Genomic DNA, 19,183 nt, shown 5'->3' on the forward strand with positions numbered 1-19,183 from the left:
CCCTTGTGTATAGATACCACATTTTGTTAATCCACTCCTTAGTGGTGGGTCATCTTGACTGTTTCCATAACTTGGCTATTGTGAATAGTGCTGCAATAAATATGGGTGTGCAGGTGCCTCTGCAGTAACCTGTGTCACAGTCTTTTGGGTATATCTCCAAGAGTGCTATTGCTGGATCAAATGGTACATCAATGTTTACCTTTTTAAATAGCCTCTAAATTTTTTTCCAGAGTGGTTGTACTAGTTTACATTCCCACCAACAGTGTAAGAGGGTTCCTTTTTCCCCGCATCCTCGCCCACACCTGTTGTTCATGGTGTTGCTAATAATGGCTGTTCTAACAGGGGTGAAGTGGAATCTTAGTGTGGTTTTAATTTGCATTTCCTTTATTGCTAGAGATGGTGAGCATTTTTTCATGTGATTTTTGGCCATTTGAATTCTTCTTTTGAGAAAGTTCTGTTTAGTTCACTTGCCCATTTCTTATTGGTTCATTAGTTTTGGGAGAATTTAGTTTTTTAAGTTCCCTACATATTCTGGTTATCAGTCCTTTGTCTGATGTGTAGCTGGCAAATATTTTCTCCCACTCTGTGGGTGCTCTCTTCAGTTTAGAGACCATTTCTTTTGATGAACAGAAGCTTTTTAGTTTTATGAGGTCCCATTTATCTATGCTATCTCTTAGTTGCTGTGCTGCTGGGGTTTCGTTGAGAATATTCTTACCTATACCTACTAACTCCAGAGTATTTCTTACTCTTTCCTGTATCAATTTTAGAGTTTGTGGTCTGATATTAAGATCCTTGATCCATTTTGAGTTAATATTGATATAGGATGATATACGTGGATCTAGTTTCAGTTTTTTGCAGACTGCTAACCAGTTTTCCCAGCAGTTTTTGTTGAAGAGGCTGCTATTTCTCCATCACATATTTTTAGCTCCTTTGTCAAAGACAAGTTGGTTATAGTTGTGTGGCCTGATATCTAGGTCCTCTTTTCTGTTCCACTGGTCTTCATGTCCTTTTTGTGCCAGTACCATGCTGTTTTTATTGTTATTGCTTTTTAATATAGTTTGAAGTCAGGTATTGTGATACCCCCCAGCATTGTTCTTTTGACTGAGTATTGCCTTGAATCTATTATGCATTCCTTCGTTTGCACCTCTTCTCCTTCTTGGATGCCCATGATTCTCAAGTTAGGTCTTTTGATAGAGTCAGTGAATTCTTGTATTTTCTTTTCACATGTCTTGAGTTGTTTAATTAATAGTTCTCAGTTCTTCCTTTAATTACCATTTTATCTTCAAGTTCTGACATTCTGTCTTCTGTTTGTTCTAGTCTGTTGGATTGGCCTTCCGTTTTGTTTTGCAGTTTTGTATCATTCTTTTTTCTGAGGTTTTCCATATCCTGTGTGGTTTCCTCTTTAATGTTGTCTATTTTTGTCCTGAGTTCATTTATCTGTTTATTAATCATGTTCTCTGTTTCACTTTGGTGTGTATACAGTGCTTCTATGGTTTCCTTTATTTCTTCTTTTGCTTTTTCAAATTCTCTATTTTTGTTGTCTTGGAATTTCTTGAGTGTCTCCTGTACATTTTGGTTGACCTTATCCAGTATCATCTCTATGAAATTCTCATTGAGTATCTGTAGTATGTCTTCTTTTAAATCATTCTTGTGGGCTTCATTGGGTTCCTTGGCATAGTTTATCTTCATTTTGTTGGAGTCTGGATCTGAGTATCTGTTTTCTTCATTTCTCCCTGGTTCCTGTACTCATTTTTTGATGTGGGGAAACTGGTTTCCCTGTTTTTTCTGTCTTCCAGTCACTGTCCTTGGTATTATTACTTTCCCTGTACTGTGTGCAATTAAGTATTTTCTAGCTTGTGATAATAACAATGGTAATATTTAGAAAGGAAGGGCAGGAGGAGATGGAAAACAGGAAGTTAAAGAAAAAGTGAAAAACAAATAAACAGACAAGTAGGAAAAAACAAAACATTGAACAAAACAAAAAAACTTCAAAGGTATAAACAGGGAGCGTTGGTGTACTAATCAACTGTAAGCTGAATAGGCATTAGAGACACAGAGAGAGGATTGAAAAAATAAAAAATAAAAAGAATAAAGATAAGAATAAAAATAAAAAATAAGTAAATGAAAGAAATATATAGAGAGATTCCAAGATGGCAGCTAGATGGAGGAAGCAGAAAGCGAGCCTCCTAGAGTGAAATCTTGGGGAGACACTGGATACAGACTTCCAGGCAAAATCACCAAGAAGAGACATAACTTTGACCCCTCCACACCTCCAGCCAGCACAGAGAATCTCCACTTCACATTAAACGGAGAAACAAGGAGGGCCCCTGGGCCACAAGTCACCTGTGCCCAGACAGCTTGGGAAATGCAGACAAGGTGAGCTTCACGGTACTCCCACAGACAACCCTGGGCCGGAGCAGCATAGCCCCCTGCACAGACCGACGTCCACCCTGGGAAAAAAAAGAGAAACTGAGTAATAAGCAATAAGAACAACAAAGACATACAGGAAAGAGGGTGGGGCACACTGAGTGCTGAAGATTGGGGGAAGGGAATCCTTCCCAGAACTGTAAATAAACAAGCCAGGCAGGCTGGAGAGGCTCCGGCAGGAGTGGGGGTTGTGTGCCCAGCAACCAGGAGTGGGAAAGCTTGTGAGAGTGGCAGAGGGAGGAAAACTTCACAGGAGAGGAGGGAAGACCCACTTCCCACGTGAGCTGTAAACAAACATGGCTGGCAGGAGCAGCAGCACTGGCCAGTAATCAGGAGCAGGAAACCTTGTAAAAGTGGCAATGGGAGGAAACCTGCACAGGAGACGGGGGAAGACCCACTTCCCACATGAACTGTAAATAAACATGCAGGCCTGAGAAAGTGGGTGCATTGTCACCCTTCCCAGCGTGCTTGGAAAAGGGAAAGCATGTAGCAGAGGCTCACGCACAGAACTCTCAGTAAACAAAGCCTGCAGGTCCAGATGAGTGCTAAGCTCACCCCAGAGATGTGCATAAATAATGCATCCAGCAACAGCAAGCTGACAGCAGTGGGCAGGAAAGCCACAGCTGCAGATACCATTCTCAGAACTGTCTCCAGACTCTTTTTTTTTCACTTTTTCTCCTACCTTTGATGAGAGAACAACTAAATTAAACCTGCATGCCAAAAAATTTACTGAAACTATTGCATTTGAACTTGGGACACTTGGTGGGTTTTTTTGTGTGTGTATGTGTGCATTTTGTTCTACTTTATGCATCCCCTTTGATGAGACAACTACAGAACAACATCTGAGGCATCATCTCCAGGAATGGAGACTGAGACGGACACCCAAATTATTAAGACTGAAACTTCTTGCATTTGAACTTGGAGGTTTTTTGGTTTTTTGGGTTTTTTTTAAATTTTCTATTTTTCATTTCATTTCATTTTATTTTTATATATAGATATTTCTTTCATTTACTTATTTTTTATTTTTATTCTTATCTTTTTTTTTATTTTTTATTTTCAATCCTCTCTCTGTCTCTCTAATGCCTGTTCAGCTTACTGTTGATTAGTACACTAATGCTCCCTGTTTATACCTTTGCAACTGTCTTGTCTGATTCCTTGTTCTGTATTCTACTTCTTGTCTGTTTGTTTTTCCCTTTTCTTTAACTTCTTGTTCTATATCTCTGCTCACCCTTCCATTCTAAATATTACCATTGTTGTTATTACAAGCTAGAAAATACTTAGTTGCACACAGTACAGAGACAGTAACAACACCAAAGACAATGATGGGAAGACAGAAAAAACAGGGAAACCAGTTTCCCCACAGCAAAAATTAGTACAGGAACCAGAGGGGAATGAAGAAAACAGATACTTAGATCCAGAATCTAACAAAATGAAGACAAACTATGCCAAAGGACTCAATGAATCCCACAAGAATAATTTAAAAGAAGACATACTATAGGTATTAATGAGAATCTTATAAAGATGATACTGAATAGGGTCAACCAAAATGTAGAGGAGACACTCAAGAAATTCCAAGACAACAAAAATAGAGAATTTGAAAAAGCAAAAGAAGAAATAAAGGAAACCATAGAAGCACTGTATAAACACCAAAGTAAAGCAGAGAACACGATGAATAAACAGATAAATGAACTCAGGACAAAAATAGACAACATTAATGAGGAAAATACCCAGGATATGGAAAACCTCAGAAAAAAGAAGGAAATAAAACTGCAAAACAAAACGGAAGGCCAATCCAACAGACTAGAACAAACAGAAGACAGAATCTCAGAACTTGAAGATGAAATGGTAGTTAAAGGAAAAACCAAAGATATATTAATTAAACAACTCAAGACCTGTAAAAGAAAATGCAAGAATTAACCTACTCCATCAAAAGACTTGAGAATCATGGGCATGGAAGAAGAGGTACAAGCAAAGGAAATACGTAATATATTCAACAAAATAATAACGGAAAATTTCCCAAATCTGGAGAAAGATATTCCCATAGAGATGCAAGAGTCCTCCAGAACACTAAACAGACCAGGTCAAAATAGAACTACCCCATGACATATCATCATTAAAAAAACAAGTTCAGAAACTAGGTAAAGAATATTGAAGGCTGTAAGAGAGAAAAAACAAGTAACATGTAAAGGTAAACCCATCAAAATCACAGCAGACTTTTCAAAAGAAACATTAAAAGCAAGAAGAGCATGGGGTGAGATAGTCTAGGCACTGAATGAAAATAACTTCAACCTCAGGATACTCTACCCAGCAAAACTATAATTCAAAATAGATGGAACAATAAAAGTCTTCCATGATAAGCAGAAACAAAAACAATATGTGTCCACAAAGTCACCACTACAAAAGATTCTTCAAGGGATTCTGCACACAGAAAGTGAAACCCAACTTAACCATGAAAAGGCAGGCAGCACCAAACAATAGGAAAAGAAAAAGCCAGACAGTAGAGAGTAACCTCAACTTAGGTTCACACAATCAAATCTTCAAACAACTAAGACAATTCAATGAAAGGAATCACCACATACCTATCAGTACTAACACTTAATGTTAATGGACTTAATTCACCCATCAAAAGGCACCATTTGATAAAATGCATTAAAAAGGAAGATACAACAATTTGTTGCTTACAGAAGACCCATCTCACCGACAGAAATAAACATAGGCTTAGGAAAAAAGACTGGAAGAAGATTTACCAAGCCAATGGCTCCTGAAAACAGGCAGGAGTAGCAATACTTATCTCTGACAAAGTAGACTTCAAACCTACATTGATCAAATGATATAAAGAAGGACATTCCATACTAAAAATAGGGGAAATAGACCAAAAGGAAATAATAATCATCAACCTGTATGCACCCAATGTCAACGCACCCAATTTCATCAAACATACCCTGAAATACATGAAAGCATATATTAACTACAACACAGTGGTTGTGGGAGATTTTAACACCCCATTATCATCAATAGATTGGTCATCCAAACAAAAAATCAATAAAGAAATCCAAGATCTAAAATATACAATAGAACAAATGGACCTACTTGAGGACTACAGAACATTTCATCCAACTTCTACACAATATACATTCTTCTCAGCAGCCCATGGAACCTCTCCAAAATAGATCATATCCTAGGGCAGAAAGCAAGCCTCAGCAAATATAAGAAAATAGAAATTATACTGTGCATACTATCTGATCACAATGCAGTAAAAGTAGAACTCAACAACAACAGTAAAGACAAAAAACATGCAAAAACTGGGAACTAAATAACTCATTACTTAATGAACAATGGATCATTGATGAAATAAATGAGGAAGTTAAAAAATTCCTGGAAGTCAATTAAAATGAAAACACAACCTACCAGAACCTATGGGACACAGCTAAGGCAGTCCTGAGAGGAAAGTTTATAGCCATGAGTGCATATACTAAAAAGACTGAAAGATCTTAAATCAATGACCTAATGATACATCTCAAACTCCTAGAAAAACAACAACAAGGAAATCCCAAAACAAATACAAGGAAAGAAATAATAAAAATAAGAGCTGAAATCAACGAAATAGAAAACAAAAAAACCCATGCAAAGAATTAATGAAACAAAAAGTTGGTTCTTTGAAAAAATAAACAAGATCGATAGACCCCTGACAAACCTTACTAAAATGAGGATAGAAAAAACCCAAATTAGTAGAATCAGGAATGCAAAAGGGAAGATAACAACAAACACCATGGAAGTCCAGGAAATCATCAGAGATGACTTCAAGAACCTATATTCAAATAAATTTGAAAATCCTAAAGAAATGGACAGATTTCTAGATACATATGATCATCCAAAACCAAACCAAGAGGAAATTAATCACCTGAATAAATCTATAACACAAAATGAAATTGAAGCAGCAATCAAGAGTCTCCCCAAAAAGAAAAGTCCAGGACCTGATGGATTCTCTGATGAATTCTATCAGACCTTTAAAGAAGAACTGATACCAACCCTCCTTAAACTGTTCCACAAAATAGAAAGGGAAGGAAAACTGCCAAACACATTTTATGAAGCCAGTATTACACTTGTCCCAAAACCAGGCAAAGACACCTCCAAAAAGGAAAACTATAGGCCAATCTCCTTAATGAACATTGATGCAGAAATCCTCAACAAAATAATGGCAAACCAAATTCAACAACACATCAAAAGGATTATTCACCATGACCAAGTAGGCTTCATCCCAGGGATGCAAGGGTGGTTCAACATATGAAAATCAATAAACGTAATAAACCACATTAACAGAAGCAAAGACAAAAACCACTTGATCATCTCAATAGATGCAGAAAAAGCCTTTAATAAGATCCAACACCATTTCATGATAAAACCTCTAAGAAAACTAGGAATAGAAGGAAAGTACCTCAACATTATAAAAGCTATATATGACAAACCTACAGTCAGCATTATACTTAACAGAGAAAAACTGAAACCATTCCCTCTAAAATTAGGAACCAGACAAGGATGCCCACTATCTCCACTCCTACTCAACATAGTACTGGAATTCCCAGCCAAAGCAATTAGGCAAGAAGAAGGAATAAAAGGAATACAAATAGGTAAAAAAACTGTCAAAATATTCCTATTTGCAGATGACAGGATCCAAAACCTTAAAGACCCAAAAAACTATACTCAGAAGCTTCTAGACATCATCAATAGCTACATCAAGGTAGCAGCATATAAAATCAACATAGAAAAATCATTAGCATTTCTATACACTAGCAATGAGCAAACTGAAAAAGAATGTATGAAAACAATTCCATTTACTATAGCCTCAAAAAAAAAATCAAATACCTGGGTGTAAACCTAACAAAAGATGTGAATGACCTCTACAGGGAAAACTATAATCTTCTGAAGAAAGAGATTGAGGAAGACTATAGAAAGTGGAGAGATCTCCCATGCTCATGGATTGGTAGAATCAACATAGTAAAAATGTCGATACTCCTAAAAGTAATCTACATGTTTAATGCAATTCCCATCAACATTCCAATGACAATCCTTAAAGACATTGAAAACTCTACCGTGAAATTTATATGGAAACACAAGAGGCCCCAAATAGCCAAGGCAATACTCAGTCAAAAGAACAATGCAGGAGGTATCATGACACCTGACTTCGAACTATATTACAAAGCAATAACAATAAAAACAGCATGGTACTGGCACAAAAACAGACATGAAGACCACTGGAACAGAATAGAGGACCCAGATATGAAGCCACACAACTATAACCAACTTGTCTTTTACAAAGGAGCTAAAAATATGCGATGGAGAAATAGCAGCCTCTTCAACAAAAACTGCTGGGAAAACTGGTTAGCAGTCTGCAAAAATCTGAAACTAGATCCACGTATATCATCCTATACCAATATTAACTCAAAATGGATCAAGGATCTTAATATCAGACCACAAACTCTAAAACTGATACAGGAAAGAGTAAGAAATACTCTGGAGTTAGTAGGTATAGGTAAGAATATTCTCAACGAAACCCCAGCAGCACAGCAACTAAGAGATAGCATAGATAAATGGGACCTCATAAAACTAAAAAGCTTCTGTTCATCAAAAGAAATGGTCTCTAAACTGAAGAGAGCTCCCACAGAGTGGGAGAAAATATTTGCAGCTACACATCAGACAAAGGACTGATAACAAGAATATGTAGGGAACTTAAAAAACTAAATTCTCCCAAAACTAATGAACCAATAAAGAAATGGGTAAGTGAACTAAACAGAACTTTCTCAAAAGAAGAAATACAAATGGCCAAAAAACACATGAAAAAATGCTCACCATCTCTAGCAATCAAGGAAATGCAAATTAAAACCACACTAAGATTCCACCTCACCCTTATTAGAATAGCCATCATTAGCAACACCATGAACAACAGGTGTTGGTGAGGATGCAGGGAAAAAGGAACCCTCTTACACTGTTGGTGGACATGTAAACAAGTACAACCACTCTGGAAAAAATTTAGAGGATACTTAAAAAGATAAATATTGACCTACCATTTGATCCAGCAATAGCACTCTTGGAGATATACCCAAAAGACTGTGACACAGGTTACTGCAGAGGCACCTACACAGCATGTTTATTGCAGCACTATTCACAATAGCCAAGTTATGGAAACAGCCAAGATGCCCCACCACTGATGAATGGATTAAGAAAATGTGTTATCTATACACAATGGAATTTTATGCAGCCATGAAGAAGAACGAAATGTTATCATTCGCTGGTAAATGGATGGAATTGAAGAACATCATTCTGAGTGAGGTTAGCCTGCCTCAAAGATCAAAAACCGTATGTTCTCCCTCATATGTGGACTTTAGATCAAGGGCAAACACAATAAGGGGATTGGACTTTGAGCACATGATAAAAGTGAGAGCACACAAGGGAGGAGTGAGGATAGGTAAGACACCTAAAAAATTAGCTAACATTTGTTGCCCTTAATGCAGAGAAACTAAAGCTGATACCTTAAAAGCAACAGAGGCCAATAGGAAAAGGGGACTAGGAACTAGAGAAAAGGTTAGATCAAAAAGAATTACTCTAGAAGGTAACACACATGCACAGGAAATTAACGTGAGTCAACTCCCTGTATAGCTATCCTTATCTCAACCAGCAAAAACACTTTTTCCTTTCTATTATTGCTTATACTCTCTCTACAACAAAATTAGAAATAAGGGCAAAATAGTTTCTGCTGGGTATTGAGGAGGTGGGGGCGAGAGTGTGGGGGCAGAGTGGGTAGTAAGGGAGGGGGTGGGGGCAGGGGGGAGAAATGACACAAGCCTTGTATGCACGCATGAATAATAAAATAAAAAAAAGAAAAAAACAAAAAACAAAAAAACAACAGAAAAAGAGAATATTTATATATAAATAAAATAAAACAAAATGAAAAATAAAAAATAAAAAAATAAAAACCTCCAAGTTCAAATGTAATGAAGTTTCAGTCTTAATAATTTTGGTGTCTTTTTCAGTCCCCAATCCTGAAGATGGTGCCTCAGATGTTGTTCTGTAGTTGTGTCATCAAAGGGTATGCATAAAGTAGAACAAAACTTGTCCGCATCTTCTAAGCCATCTGGGTGCAGGCAACTGGCGGCCCAGGGGCCCTCCTGAATTCTCCATTTAACATGAAGTGGAGATTCTCTGCACCAACAGGATGTGTGGAGAGGTCAAAGTTTTGCCTCTTCTCAGTGGTTTTACCTGCAAGGTGTGTCTCCAGTGTCTCTCTAAGATTTCACTATAGAAGGCATGCTTTCTGCTTCCTCTCTCTCGCTCCCATCTTGGAGTCTCCCCCTTTACTATCAGTCAGCTGGCTGAGGTCCTTCTGTTCTTCCTGCGTAGTAAAAGTGGGTAGGAGACGCTTTCCCAATGCTGGTAATCCTGGATCCTTGGTGGTTTGTTATCCTCAGTGGAAGACTGCAGCAGATAGCAACAAGTAGCAGCAGGTAGCTCCCTCTACTGTTACAGCTCTCATTTGGGCAGTGGGTGCTGGAACCCTTAGCCCCACAGCCACAAGTATTACAGGTCCTCAGCCTCAGATATCAGGATCCTCTGAGTTAAATGTTGCAGCTCCTTGGAACTCTTCCAAACCAAGGCCCACAGTTTCTTTTCTCTGGCTCTTTACAAATTTCTGTCTTCCTTCAGCTTCTGCTCTCCACCCTCTCTCCCTTTCTATTTCTTCTATCCTTTATTGTCTCTACCTCTGCTTCCCCTTATTTCTACTCTGGCAGCTGTCATCACTGATGCAACCACTAAAGCTGCCTCTGCTGCTTCCTTAAATATTCTTTAGTACAGTGTTCTATGTTGTACTCCCAACTCTTTATTCTAGCTTTTATTGGTTCAATGTTCCCTATCACTTTTAAGCCTGCCTTATTATTTCCCTGTAATCAATTTGGTTCCTTAGTCTTAAGGAGATGTTGAGGGTTGATTTTTCTGTCTTTAATGAGTCTTTTCAGTTGAAAAGGATCATCAGACCTGCCTGAAGTGGTATTGACAATTGAACACTATTAGGTGGAGAGTTGACATAGACAAGTTAGTCACTGAAATCTCATGATACCATTAATATGGTGTGTTTTTGTATTGCAAAAGAGTTTATGTGATATGTTAGAGAGGACAATACAACATAAAGAGCAGCAAAATTTTAGGGATATAAACATAATTATAGCAATTATTTCCACCAAAAGTCCCCAGTAAACCATGAACTTATAGGTCATCAATGCTGCATATAAAATTATACATAACATTGATTCTGGTTGGGAAGGTCTTTCAAGACTTAGCTGACATTGACATATTTGTAATATAAACATATTAGTTAAGTTCTATGAGCATATTAGTGCTTCCCCCGAGGCACCATTAAGAAGGTTTAGGGACATTTTAGTTTGAGGAATGTTCAATTTTGTTATTTTTATTTTCTAAGAAAAATGTGTCTTCAACCAAGTCATAGAAAACTTTCAAGTAATGTTGCTGAATGTTTTTTACTAGTTATTTTTAATTTTACGTGTTACTGGAGGGATGAAAATAGAGGCTACCTGATTCTATCTGCTGTTTTTTGTGATTCAATACTGGTAAGTTATTAGGATTTCTGAAGTCTTTATCATTTTTCTGCATAGGGTAATGTGATAGTACATTTTCCTTTTGAATCTAGGGTTAGGCAGGGCCATGGAGACTAAAGTGTGATTTAATGAAAGATAATAGTCATTGTAAACCTGCCATATTTTTAAGGTGTTATGGTTGTTATTTTTCATCTTATGTGATTATAAAGATTTTAAGGTCTTTTGTTTTTGAGAACACACATTTTGAAGCCTGGTTAATGGTTATTTTGATTTTGAATGATTTTTCATGCTTAGGATGCTGTGTAGTGTTAATGGGTCATTTAAAAAGTTTCATTAGCTGTAGTTTGACTACTTGTGTATGTTTAGGTATTATTAATATTTTGTATAGCTATACATTATAAAATTAGTCACCTAATGAGTCAGAATTTTGACATAGCGTCATAATTTTAGTTTTTATATATAGTATATTTTTAATATGTGGACAGTTTTTTTCTAAATGAGGCAAAATTGTTTAAGTATATACTTTGCAAAGTGTCTGGATTTGTTTATTTAAAATAAGGGAAAATTTTGACTTTGGATTAGAGGAATGTAGAAATCTGTGCTTTTTAAAAAAGTGATAATGCTAAAACAAGAACCTTCTGTAAGTATTTTAGACAAAATATTATAGTGCTTAAGGAAGGTGGGATGAATTGGCACTGTAGTTTTTAAAAGATTTGCATAAACTTTCTTTGTTGAATTAGAAGGGTATTGGTAAGGCACCAATAATTTATGTTCTTTAAACTTAGTAATTGAAGATTGTAGTTCTGATTTAGATTTCAACTTAATAGAATATTGATTTTCAGGAAGATAATGAAAGGAGCTGTAAAAGTAAGTGAGAATAGGCTGAAATGCTACTCTTCTGGAGTGCAACTTGGTATCTTAGACACAATGATTTTATTTCATTTACTTATTTTTTGTGGTGCTGTTGACTTTATGGGAAGGAAGGAATTTTTGGAAATGTCATGGTATTTTTTAAGTTGAGGGCTCAAAAGACTCTCAGGAATATTATTATGGTGTTCAATAGTTAAATGCACATTGCCACTTAAAATATTTAAAATATTTGTGGCTAACACTGGGATTGGCCATTTTGTTAGATTTTAGTGAGAAATTAACATTTTTTACACCAGTAGGTAAAGAAAAGAATGAATCTTCTCTTTGTTTTGCTAAAAAGTAACTTAGGGACTTTGCTAAGGGAAAATATTAAGCCCAAATCCTTAAATGAATTTTATCATGGTATTTGTTACATTTAGAAAGACATGAGATTTTAAGATGTATTTGAAAGATGATTATTTAGAGAGGCCTTGGGCATCTCCATCTTTTATGGTCTTTTATCTCTGAGGTAGGACGATGACCAATCATCTCTCCAAACAGAAGGACACTGATTGTTTTGTGTCTGTCTTTTTCATGGCACAGGCAGTATACCCTCAGCATAAGTGATTCATTTGATGTAATTAGACTTTCAGTGTCCCAGCTTTTTTATATTTGTAGCATTTTAGGAGATATTAGTCAATTTATTCTTGGAGGTTTTTTTGGTATTTTTAATGAGGACTTAACCTTTGTGGGAAAATTTTTTCATATTAAAATTTTTATAATGATAATAAGTTGAGCTCAGATTATGTATATTTATTACCCAACATCAATAGTACAATTGGGTTTCTTTATGACAATTCCTTAGTAGCATGTACAGTATTTTGAACAAGTTCACCCCCTCTACATATAACCTTATAACCCATCTCTCCTCTCCCCCTTTCTTCAACAATATTTAGTGGGTGTCAGTTTGCTGTCTTCATGTGTATGTGTAACGTACCTCTCCTTTTCCCATTCACACTCCCAGTGATCCTTCTAGACAGTCTCCCTACCATACTTTTGTCCTACTATTACTATCATTATCCTCATTGTAGTTCTACATCCATATATAAGTAAATTCATGCAATCTTTGGCTATTTCAGCTTGGCTTCTCTCAGGCAACATGATGATTCTTAATTCCATATGATATTGGGCAACTCAGCTGATTCCATAGCTGGCTATTGTGAATACTGCTTTGATCAATGTCAATGTACAGGTGTCATTCTTTTATGCTGACTTACACTCTTTTAAATCTATGCTTAACAGTGGTTTAGCAGGGTCATTAGACAAGGCAATTGCTAGATTTTGTTGTTGCTGGTTTTTTAATGAGCTGTCATAAAGATTTCCATAGCTGTGGCACTTATTTACATTCCCCACTAAGAGCATATGTAGGTTTCTTTTCATCATATCTTCATAAGAATTTGTTGTGTGTTTTCTTGATAATTGTGTTTTGGCAGGGGTACATGGTATCTCACTGGAGTGGTGATGTCTAATTCCTTTATGGGAAGTAATGTTGAATTTTTTCATATATTATTAGCCATTAATACTTTGAAGAATGGTCTGTTCAATTCAGTTGCCAATTTATTAGCAGGGTTGTTTGCTCCTTTGGTGTTTATTGTTTTGAGTTCTTTGTATATTCTACATATTAATCCTCTGTATTTTCAATATATGTCAAATGTTTCTTCAAATTTTGTGGGCTGTCTCTTGACTCTGGTAATTGTTTCCTTTGATTTGCAGACACTTTGCAAACCAAACTCTGCATGTGATGCAATCACCTTTGTCTATGTTTGTTCTTATTTTCATGTTCAGAAAAGAATTGCCTATTTGCACAACTGCCAGTATTTTCCTATTGTAAATTCAGGGCTTCGAGTGTGGCTCATGTGCTAGAGTGCCTGCCTAGAAAGTCTTAAAACATGAATTCTATGCCCAGTGTTGGTCTCTCCCCTAAAACAAAAAACAAAAAACAAAAAACAAAAAAACCCCAAACCTCTTGTAGCACTTCCAAAGACTCAGAAACTTACTTAAGAATCTTTGATTCATTTAAATTCATTTTTCAGAGAGTGGGAGTCAAGTGCCTAGTTTCATTCTTCTATGTGTACATAACCAGTATTGCAGGAACTTATTTTTTATCTATAATTGAAATTGAGATGTGTATTTATCAACATTGCATTTCTGTTTTTATAATGTTCCAATTCTAACCTTTTCTTGTTTTTAAAATTACAATTTGGTTGTTCAAAAACCAATGAGGTAAATTATTAATTTTAAGTAGATTTTGAGGTCTCATTGCCTCATTTGCCAATTTGTAAATGATAATTGGTACCAACAGACTAATGAAGAATATTTATAAAGTTGTCTGTCCTTTTTTCAGTTAGGATTCTGTTAGTATATTTTTTAAGTCTTTGTCAGTTGGTCTAGATCCTAGTAGGAATTTTATTTTTTAAGTGAGAAACGTTTAAGAACTTTTTATACCTAATGGTCTAATGTGTTGGTTTCTTTATGTTTTAAATTTGATATGTAATTATGTAACTTAATAAATTGAAATTAGTACTTAAAAGTACTTTACATATTAATAATGGAAGTAGAGGTACTCTTGGAATCCATAACTATTTTTTCCTGATGTGTTTGGCTCTTTGACTCTAATATCCTCAGCACAGTACTGAGTCATTGTCCAACTTTTGAATTTCTAAATGTGGATGAGACATTATAATATTTTGTTTACTCTTTTTAGCTTTAGAGTTTCCATATAATGTCCTGAAGGTATACATACATATTTTATTCCATTATTTTTAAAAATTTTATGAAATAGGTATAATTTCTTATAATAGCAAATATTAGGTTTTAATATATAGGCTAGTTGTTATTATTTTTAAGTTTTATTAAGGGAATTTGCATTATAGTAAAAGATTAACTCTTTAAAATTAGTGCTTAAATCTAATGCTTTAATCCATGTTTTAAAGGAGCATTGTTAGGAATGACAACACTTCTCATGTTGGTAGGATTTCTTGTCAGTGTCTTAAGGACACTAAAGAAAGCAGCAAAGAAAAGAAAGATGAAAAGAGCAGAGAAGAAAGGAAAGAAGGAAAAAAGAAATGAGAACAAAACACAAGAAAATAAGATTTTCACTAGAATTTTATTTTTAGCAGAAGTCTAAGACTATGGTATTTAACAAAAGTATAACTTTAATAGTTTAGAGAGTATTTCATAACTTCATTAGAGACTGGTGAGGAGGTGTCTCTTCATTTCAATTAGGGCCTATTTTTATGCCAAATGGAATTCCTTTTTAATCAGGGGTCTACTAAAAAGGCACAATGAAAGAAAACTTGAAGTCTAAGATATGGTCACCACAGAGCAAGATTTAAATTTATGAAAAAATGCCTTTTAGAATATTAAAATGGAGATTATTAAGAATTGCAATTTATAGGGTATTTTGTCTGTAATAGTAGTCTATTAGCAGTACTTTTTAAGTAGGTAAACCTTTTAAAAACGAATTTAGAGATCCTGTATTTTGGTACAGTGTTTACACCTCATTTGTTGCAATTAAAAAATGTTCTTGGGAGAATCTGATTTTTATGATAAGTATTCCTTAGTGTTGGAACAATGAGTAGGAAGCTGTCTTCTTTAAATTGGAGAGGATTGATGTATATATACCTTATGAAATGTAAACAGTAAGATGTGATTTTTTTTGAGGTATTTAATATTTTTAAGGGAAATTTAAGGATAAATAGCTTTGGTGATCTTTTTAACATGATAATTGAAAACAGATTTGTGAAGAAAGCAATGGCTGGCATGTGTGAACCTCATTTGCTGGACATCTTGTCATCTCATTACAGGACAGCCATGAGAAAGATTAACATCCCACGGAATTCTTTTTGTGTGGCAAATTTTGCTTGGGTTTTACAAAGAATTCTTATAGAATTGTTTTTGGTTTTATATGAATGGAAAAGCCACAGAATGTTACACTTTATCTAAGGCTGGTCAAGATAACAGAACTTTAAAATGACCTTGAACCTCAGAATTATGTCACTATAAACAAGAAAGCAAAAGAGAGAGATAATATACCAGGACAGAACAGTCTTCATATGTTAACCCTATAATTGCAGTTTATGACACAAAAGTCTTGTGTATAAAAGATTTTCCTAAATTAAGTAAATCTAAGGGGAAAATATGATTTAAAATACCATATAAGAGAAAATAGCCAGGCAATTTAGAATTTTGTTTTCAAAGTAATCTCTATAAAGTAAATCAAGGAACTGGAGAATCATCATGAATATTACAATTTTGAAAGTCATTTTGTCCTGAGGATTGGCAGATTACAGGCTTGGTGTTATATATAATGATGGAAAGAACAAAATGGTTGGGATAGAGATAAAAAAAGATGTTAATATTTTAGCTTCTTGCTTTTAATCATTATTGCCATTGCAGGAAAGGGATCATAAGTCTTGGATTCTCTCATCTCTTACATTATGGAAACTATAAATTTGTTGTTTGGGAATTTTGTTTTCAGAAATATGTGACATATTGTGCCATTCATCTCAGTTTTCTCCAACCTGTGGAGAGCTGAGTGGCCCAAGTGTGGACTGAACTAGGAATGTTCTTAGCAGTCTAGAAATGAGGCAGATACCCAAAAGTGGTTTTGGATGAAAAACGTGAAAGACATGATGGCAGATTTTTCATGGACATTACATCAAGAGCTACATGGTCTCCAATGGAAATCAGAAGGAACACTGAATTCCACATGAGTACCATGTTCTCACCTATCATGATATTTAACATCAGATTGTCACCACTGTCAAATGTGCAGTTTATTTAATATTTTCTCATAAATAAGGTTTCTTCCATAATCCTCTAAAGTTCTCTGAATTCTCATGACTAGAACAGAAAAAAAGAAAAATACTATGTTTCAGGGTACAGTTTTCTAAAGCAGGACATTTTCCTCTTCCCTTGCACAGGACCATAATGAAGTGTCACTTAAATGATACTTACACTCATGAGTTATCTCAGAGGTAAAAGAAATTTCAGAAATGCCCATCTTTTTTTAGAGTGAAAACTTGGAAACTATATTAAGCTTTCTCTTTTGTAGGCAGCTCAACAACAATGAGAATGAACCAAGTAATATCTTAACCTCTCAGCATTGACAGTTTTAACATCAATTTGCTGGCCAGAGAAAAACTAAAAATGCATACTCGTTATAATTCTTAGGGATCAAAGGATTCTTATTAAAGCACATACATCAAAAGCATTTTAAGGGAGGATTTCAGAATGCCCTCGTTCCTGAGCTTAGTAGATGAAGGTAATATGCCTACTCTTTGATTTAGTCCCATATCAGTCCTTAACCATTTTGGAAACATTTCATTCTTGACAATTTCTGTGAGTAAATTTGGAGTCTTTATCTGCCTTTGAGAAAGACAACATGCCAAACAAAATTGTTACATGTATCATTTGGCACATACATTCATAAATTCCCAAAGTCATTATATCAACTCACACTCCATCTTCAATTAATGCATACATACGGAGGCTCACCCACACAACATTCTAAAAATGCTCTTACATTCTTGACAGGAAGCCTGTAATATTCCACACAAAACTTTTCAGCAATGGACACAATCAAAATTAAATGGAAACACTTATACTTCTACCTGTATGAGTATTAAATTCACATTTTCTCTCAGGAAGCATGTAATGATTTGTGATACTTCCTATAAATCCTAGATAGGTACTTGGAGTGGAGGAATGTATGGTAAAATTATTGGGGAAATAGATAAGTCTCATAATTATTTCTTAAATTTATCTGAAAATCAGAAGGTGTCGCATGACTGAATGTGGCTTCACCACATAACTGTACATTAGACAAGACTGGAGAAGGCAAAAGAAAAGAGAAAAATAACATGTGAAACCAGCTAGGCACAGCCACTTCACCTACCTGCATATTGAAGATGCACTGATCTGCACTGTGATGGCACCAGTTTTTCACTCCCTTGGTTATTAGGAATCTTCTGTAAAGAATCAGTTCTTCTTTTTTGAGTGGTCTTCAAGAAAACCTAAAAGCATATATATGAACATGTCTCAGGATTCAGTCATATTTCAAGGACACTTGCATTTTTATGTCCACAAAATCATTGTTAAGGGAAACTTGAGCTCTACCTAGTTACTTGGATTAACTATACATTATGGGATCAATAGAAGGGACCATAATATCCTGTCTGGTTACCTGCAAAAAATATATATAACAACAACAACAACAACAACAACAACAACAAACACCTGTCCCTCCTTCTGAGCTTACAGGACAATTGCAAATATAAGGGAGTACAACAAAGTCTTTCACTCAAATTACAGGTATTCAAAATAAATTTTAATGTAACTTAAAATGTTTAATCCTTAGTTAAAACAATTAATAACAACACTGTCTGTTTTGATCTGGCAAACAACCAAAATGTGTGACAGGGAGGTTTAAAACCATTCATCCCTTAGCTGTGTTTTTTATAAGCAGTAGTATTATGATGTCACTTAAGCCTACACCAGCATGTATCTGAATACCAGGCGTAATTCACAAGAAGACTTTATTGACTCAGTGTCATGCTTGGTGTCTCTTTTTAAGATATGGTAAACCAACTTGGTAAACATCTGGTGCTACTTGCATTCTTTGTAATATCCTAGGTAATAGTTTCATTTTAGGATGCAATTATAATACTTGCATAATTCCAAAATTCTGTGATTAGAGATTATAAGCATCCTATTAGTTTCCAGAAAAAATTCCTAAAGATATTCCTTGGTTGAGATTGCAGGAATAGACATTATGAATATTATATGGATCTCTGCTTTTGCCACTATCATTTCAAGCATTTATACACAGTTACTATGCATGAAAATACAAGAAAATGTTTTCATTGGTTAGGAGCATCAAGCATATATATGTGTTTTCTCCACATATTTTGCCCCAAATAGGGGGAAATGTAGCTATGAGAAAACATTCTTCAATTATATATATGTATATGTGAAAATAAAGAAGCTTCACATAAGTGAATTTGGCAGTTTCTACTCTCATTATGTTAGGCAAGACCCACACAGAATTCCTGCAGAAAACATGTCAATAACCAGACATACACACCCTGATCAACCTTGAGGAAATTGAATACCAGATGGTTTGCTGTCCACTTGGACCATGTTGTCTCTCTTGTGGTTGTTAGCAATGCACAGTTAATGCTTCATCCCCTTTCAGAGAACCTGTGAGAAAACATGCACAGACATGTTGCAGAATACAA

The sequence above is a fragment of the Castor canadensis genome, chromosome 1, assembly GCF_047511655.1.
Source record: "Castor canadensis chromosome 1, mCasCan1.hap1v2, whole genome shotgun sequence".
Taxonomy (NCBI): domain Eukaryota; kingdom Metazoa; phylum Chordata; class Mammalia; order Rodentia; family Castoridae; genus Castor; species Castor canadensis.